The following is a 7,401-nucleotide window of genomic DNA, read 5'->3' as shown; positions in this document are numbered from 1 at the left end:
AGTATAACTGTAACCTAACCTACACAGTGCGCCTAACGTGTGTGGGAGCCTGGAGTGTCCCTTCAATAATATAAACCCACCCAGTATAACTGTAACCTAACCTACACAGTGAATCTAACGTGTGTGGGAGCCTGGAGTATCCCTTTATAATATAAACCCACCAAGTATAACTAACTGTAACCTAACCTACACAGTGCATCTAACATGTGGGAGCCTGGAGTGTCCCTTTAATAATATAAACTACCAAAATTTTAATAGTTAGAAGGCTCGAAAGCGCGTCTAGCCAGGCATCTGAGCTGTCTGAATTGGAGAACCAGGACAAGAGATCCATTGGCGGATTGCGGCAAGCTCCACACATGTGCCTATGGTCCTCAATGAGAAGAATTGGATTGGGCAGTCATCTTGGCAGGAAGTCCTTCAGGTTGTCACTTAAATGTGTGCGGCAGTGCTGACGGAGACTCAGAGCTGGAGAAAAGGTCAGTAAATTATTATTTTTTTATTTATTTTTTAAATTACTCTGGAGGGGGGGCATGAGGGGATGCCTGGTGCTAGTTATGGACATGGATTATATATGTATAATGTTCAGGTGAGTGTAGCTCTATTGTTTGTGTGTGTGTATTATATATAAGGAAACCTGGAAGGCTGCACTCACCTGAACATGCATACATTATAGGGCCAATTCATACAACATACCCAGCGCACTCACTTATTCACTCAACAGTAACTGCAAAGCTCTAAAAAGGTAATAGTTGTGTGTTTTTGTTTTTACAACTCCTGGCTTGGACTAAGATAATGGGGGTTTAGTTACGGTATATGATCACTCATTGTATAATCCTGCCACAACGTCAGTGTACCCCATTTTTGGCGGATTCTATCCTAGCAACCTACTGCCTGCTCTTGTAAGAATAACCCACTTACCTGGGAAATCCTTCCTTCTGAGACGCTCTGCAGGGCAAGGTGAAATAGGGCCCTCTAGCGGCTGTCAGTCATTGAGCTGAAGTGGTCTGGGTGCCTATAGTGGTCCTTAAGGCAGGTGTGGTAATTGGAATACCAAATAAGGTATTTCCGGTTTGTTCTATTACTAGGCAAAGGTCAGAACTTCCATCTCCAACCTCCCAATACAGAAAAGATCCACCCACAACATAAACACTCTTGCCCCACTTGCTCTGTATGACCGTTACGTCCGTCCGCATACTTCAAGATGGTGTTCCGTCTTTTTCTGGTTTTGTGTGCGTCCAGCGTCATCACGTCCATGTGTTAATCTATTCCTGCCAGTGATAGTTTGAAAAAATGAAATCATCGTTAATTTAAAGGGACTCTATAGCCACCATATAAAAGCAAGAAAGACAGGTCCCCCAGCCTTCCTTCTTGCTTTTATATGTACTTTCAGCTACCAAAAAATATTTTCGAGGTGTTTTTATATTAAAAACTTACCTCCGTTCCAGCGCCGAGCTCCCAGCCATGCCGCGCCACCTTTTTCGTCAAAATGACGAAATCACGGGGCCCAATAGGACTCTGAGAGAAGCGTCATCGCGGTGTGCGCATGCGCGGCTTCGCGCTGCACCAATCGCGTTCTTCATAGAGCGGCATTGATAGCCGCCCTATGAAGACACTCAGCGTTTTACCGCGCATGTGCGAGGAATGCGCGTTCGCGAGCAGAGCTGTCTGACTGACAGCTCAGCTCGCTTTCTATACCCGCCCCCCTCCTACTCCAAACTTTGCATGCAAACACTATATATAGAGATTTTTCTATATATCTAGTCTTTGCATACACACACACACACACACACACACAAATTAACAATAAGGGGGGGACCTACTGTCCCCCCCCCGGCCCCCACCCCTGAGCGGTGGGTGGGGGTCCTAAAATTAAAAATAAGGGGGGGACCTACTGTCCCCCCCGGCCCCCACCCCTGTGCGGCGGATGGGGGCCCTAAAAATAACAATAGGGGGGGGACCTACTGTCCCCCCCGGCCCCCACTCCTGAGCGGTGGGTGGGGGCCCTAAAAATAACAATAGGGGGGGGACCTACTGTCCCCCCCCGGCCCCCACCCCTGAGCGGTGGGTGGGGGCCCTAAAAATAACAATAGGTGGGGGACCTACTGTCTCCCCCGGCCCCCACCCCTGAGCGGTGGGTGGGGGCCCTAAAATTAAAAATATGGGGGGGACCTACTGTCCCCCCGGCCCCCACCCCTGAGCGGTGGGTGGGGGCCCTAAATACAAAGGGGGGGGACCGGGGGGGGGACAGTAGGTCCCCCCCAATTTTGTTATTTTTAGGGCACCCACCCGCCGCACAGGGGTGGGGGCCGGAGAGGGGGAGGACAGTAGGTCCCCCCCTCATTATCTTCATGGCCCCCACCCGCCGCCCAGGGGTGGGGGCCGGGGGGGGGAAGGGGAGTAGGTCTCCTCCCCCCCCCCCTCCCCTTCAACCACTATTGTGGCCAGAAAGAGTCCCTGTGAGTTCGGTCTTCAGCTGTCAGCTGAAGCCACGCCCACAGCAGGGCTGACAGCCTCAGCACACAAAGCGCGTTCACAGTGCTTTGTGTGCTGATAGCCCGTCTGATGTATTCACCCATGCGTGAATACGTCAGACGTGAACGAGGCCTTTTTAGGGCCTCTGAACTCGGAAGTCCCTCTGATGGCCGTCTGATTGACTGCAACAAGAGGTGTTCCAAGCTTCCAATGTAAACACTGCATTTTCTCAGAACACACAGTGCTTACAAGAAAAAGGCTCCGGGTAGCTGTAGTACTCACCTGAACAACCTCATTAAGCTGAAGTTGTTCAGGTGACTATAGTGTCTTTAATGCAAATGTATGGAATCCATTGAAACCAGCGACGCTGTGGATGCAGCATAAAACGTTCTCTTTAAAAGCCAAGTGGTGAAGAGTTGGAGATTGCCTTAAAACATGTACAGTGCGGGGCCTGATCCTCTATCTGTGTCCAGACATCTATTAACAAACCGGCAGAATGCACCGCTCATCAATTACCTGGAGAGAGAGAGAGCTGGGAATCAAAATAAAATGCCCATTCACAGGTTTTAATGTGTGTGGCATAGGAAGGGGTAATTCATTATCTCAGCCTCTATTCCTGAGTCTCTCCTGTTAATGGAGGGGGGGGGGGGGGGATAATTTGTAAAATGTGCATAAAACACTCTTGTTTTGTATCCTTTGCATAACACTTAGTATCTTTGCAATTAGCAGTGGCTTGGAACAGACACAAAGGTGCGGAGAGTTGCAGAACAAGACGATAAGGACTCATTAATCATATAGTTTGGCAAAACAAACCGCTTCTCTTTCCTGTTCTCAGCCTTTCTCATTGTTACCCAATTATTAACCTGATTTCTTCTTCTGTCTGACTGTAACCTGCTTCTAACAATGGCTCCAAAACGCTTCCTTATTGCTTCTGTATAAAGCTGACGTGCCTGTTTGTGGAAGTAATTCATCTGGGCCCAATTATAGATTGTTCTACTTATATCTTACGGGGGAAGTAATCAATATGGGGAAAATGTAAGTGGGAAAAAAAAACCTTTTTATTTTCTTTTTTTTTTACCAACGTGAGAAGCACAGCTGACATGGAGAATTTTTTCAGACTTGCTGTTTGGCCTTAAATGTGAAATTGACTTTAACTATGCACACATTTTGCAGTGTGATTGCAGTGACATGTTATGTACACCAAACCTGGCTATTTAATCTAGAGTTGTGTTGGTGCCTATCGTATCCCTTTCCCGAGTAAAACTCGAAAGAATTATGTTAAACATTCCAAGCTACATAGGTACTGCAGTGTGCATAGTGGTTATGGTACTTGGCGTGTTCCTTTAAATTAAACTCTGAAGGATATAAGGCAATTAGATAGTTCACAATAAAAGAATGGGGCATCAAGTTAATTCCATGTCTGAAATAAGGGTCACTGACAAAAAAAAGTACTGAGGACATCGTTATATATACCATTTACTTTAAACATGACTAGAAAGCGCCTAAAATCATGGCGGCTATTCATTAAGAGTATACTGTCCTTCCAGCGACATTCATTAGTAAGAATAAACCCTAACAAGGTCACTATAATATTCCCCCAGACACTATAATTCTGTGTTAGAGCATAATATTGTAAAATGCGTCGCCTGTGTGTACGCCTCTCGCAGAGCAGTTAGTATAGCTAAATCTATATAACTGTAGATGATTAGGGTTCTGGGGAGTGTCCCCTTTAAAAAAAAAAGTTCAATATTGCTCATGGAGATTCCCTTTTATCTTAATACCTAGAAGAGGTCTTGACAGCCATTTAAAGATATTTGCATTGAGGACAAGATATGGAAAAAAGAAAAATGAATAGAACAAGCCATTCGCTCTCCAGTTGTTTATTGATAACAGCGGCAATGTATCAACATCTCTACGGAAAATCAATGGCAAGTTTCTATTGATAAATCTTCTGATCTTTTTTATTTGCCTAATGGCGAAATGTGAAGTGAGCTCCTGATCAATCCACAGAACCTCTAAGCACCCAAGACAGATTAGTGGAATTTGTTGAGTGCCTTTCTGGCCCCTAGCCATGTTTGCTTACTGACTGATCCTTTCAAATAATGTCATTGGGAGACAAGGAGCAGAATAAGTTAACCCTTCATCGCACAAACTGCGTAAGAGATTGTGTTTTGTCTCTTATGGGTTAAATCCTTGTGTTCTGAGATTTTGGTTGTCATTGTGTGAATAAGTGCCATTAATGGTGCTTTTTTTGGTAACGCAAGTTAATTCTACAGGTAGATGTTTGGTGCAGAGGGACCTACCAAGAAGTGCTAAGGTTCAAAGGATCTGCTAACGGGGCTCGAATCACACAACCACAAATAATATCACTGAGATGGGATTTTGTTTTTAACATGCAGTGACCCCTCTGCGGCGTTTTGTAGTTACCACCAGAAAAACAAAGGTGGCCAGTAGTTTTACGTCTTAAAAACATAAACCGCAATGTAATATTTTTGGATAAACTTTTTTATAGTTCTATATGTATATGAACTTTTAGAATTAAATTTTTAAAAGGTTAAAATGTAAAAGATATATAAATATATCAAATATTTTGAAAATATTTTAAATGTTTTTTAACGTATTCGATCATTTGAAAAGTTTATCCAAAAATATTAAATCCATGAAATAGTTTGAGATGGAGATATAGTGATTCATATGGTTAAACCAATGGCAAAGAGGCGAAATACTATAAATATTAATTGGGGGACTTTGAGAGACTGAAGTCCCTCTGTAACTGGTTTTACCAGGGTACGACACATAATTAACCCAAAGCACACAATGAACCCTATCCTTCAAACACGTCACAGCAGGTCACATTATCCAGATGGTATGGATCCAGGTCATACGACCATCGCACAAACTGAATACATAGCTGTGTGCTGCAGCCTTGTCCCTAATTTTTATTATTATATGCAAATGATGTCCTCAAACTTTGCAACACAATGAAGACTACGATCTTTCAGAATTCTAGCTCACTAAAGTGACCTACTCGTTTTACAGCCTGTTGTCTGTTGACTCCTGATCAATTGATTTTTTTTTTCTCGGATGATAAACCATTTATATAAATTTAGATGCATATGAACCATTTTAAACCAGAGACTTCAACATGTCTGGTATTCATTTATATGCATTACACATTAATTAACGCATCTGATAACCATCAAATACCATTATTTTTTTTTTTTTTTTGTCAATCTTTCTTTTATTAAGGCATGAGTAATGGGGTACAGAACGAAGAGAGGGGAAATGCAATAGTGGCACATTGGTTAGGGTGTATACAGCATCAATCACATTTCCTGTTAAACAATGCCTATTTTTTTTATTTTTATGTGTTGGTCGACGGTAGCGTCTCGTTCAGTCGAGTTGTAGATTACTTGTCGGTCATATTGGCTGACTATGTGGGGAAGGTTAAGAAAAATGGTTCGATTGCTATCGCCTTACTGTCCAGTAATGCCATGACACAAAATAAGTGAGTCAACATAGTGAAGCTGGTACTGCGCTTGTATATAGTGTGTTGAGCATGTATAAAGAAATCACGTAGGATCTGGTATGGCAATTGGAGAAAGTTACGTGTGGAGTGGAGGAGATTCAGCTAAGTTGAAGTGGGATTAACAACACAGCCTTATTAACTTTTGAACTTGCTATCATTTATGCTTTTGTGCGCTGTGTTGTTTGTTCCTCGTTTAGGTAGTAAAGTCTATAGCTGACATTCCAGTAGTCTGGACTAAAGTAAAGCAAAGCAAAGGCTTTACAGAGTTAACCGGAACAGGATACTCCTACTCGTAGCTAAAGCACTGTACCGACATTTCTTGCTAACATAAGTGAGCGTTATGTGGGCAGTTTAAACAGAGAGGCTAGAAAATAGGTGGGTATGTGCCCAAGATTGCCTATGTGTAGCATGTTTAGGTAGATTACAGGGGATGTACTATCAGCAGAGCCGACATGTTGGGTGAACACGACTTAACTATCCGGCCTTATTTGCATAGGTTGTAGGCAGGTAGGTGATGTATATATCAGGATTGATTGGCTAAACTAGGTCGTTGTAGTTTAGATGAAACCGTACTAGATTAGATAAAACCTGCCAGCAATACCAGTAAGAAATTTACAAATATACTAGCAGAGAGAGAGAGAGAGAGAGAAAGAAAAATAAATAAACAAAAAACAAAACAAAAAAAAACAAAAAAAACAGCAGAAACAATAGAAAACAGTCAACTTATGCTTATGCACTGTGGTGCCCTGCTGTAGTCCGGGCCCCTGAGTATTGTGGTCACTGCCGCGTTCCGGCTACGGCTGGTGGAGGTCTGGGAGAGTAGTGGCCGCCTGCAGAGGTCCTCGTTTGGGGTGATGGGCGTTATGCCGAATGTCCTATCGTTGGCATTTTCAGAATGTCAAACTACAAAATATATGTCCCGCACCTTCTTCAGCCGCCTTGGTCTCATGGGTTGGAGTCCGAAATACCATTATTTTGAAAAGGCGCAGTACTATCCTACCTACAGCAGAGGGCAGGCTTCTCCCAATTTCCTTCCCACCGCAGATCATGTTTTTACGAGTTTATGTTCATTACTGAACGGAATTAATTGTCTGGATCCCAAGTTCATCTTTGTAAAATTCTTCCTCGTTTTCGTGTTCCTGGGAATAATTAAGAAGGGGATACGCTCCATTCTTTGAAGTTTGCTTTAACTAGAGACAGATGGTCACTTAGATGGAAATGTTTTATAATATCATTTTTTTGATCGCGCAGCAGTAGTCGACATGAAAAGTAAATTGAACTCCAGGGTGTGCTGTGCTTTTATTTCACGTGCTAATAATTTATCGCAAGCTTTCAAACTAAGATCTGATTAGATTTCCGCCCCGTGATCTCCGGGCGCCTTCACGTGTGCGTTAGCGTGA

Source organism: Pelobates fuscus, chromosome 8 (genome assembly GCF_036172605.1).
Source record: "Pelobates fuscus isolate aPelFus1 chromosome 8, aPelFus1.pri, whole genome shotgun sequence".
Taxonomy (NCBI): Eukaryota; Metazoa; Chordata; class Amphibia; order Anura; family Pelobatidae; genus Pelobates; species Pelobates fuscus.
Note: the sequence above shows the minus strand (reverse complement) of the source record.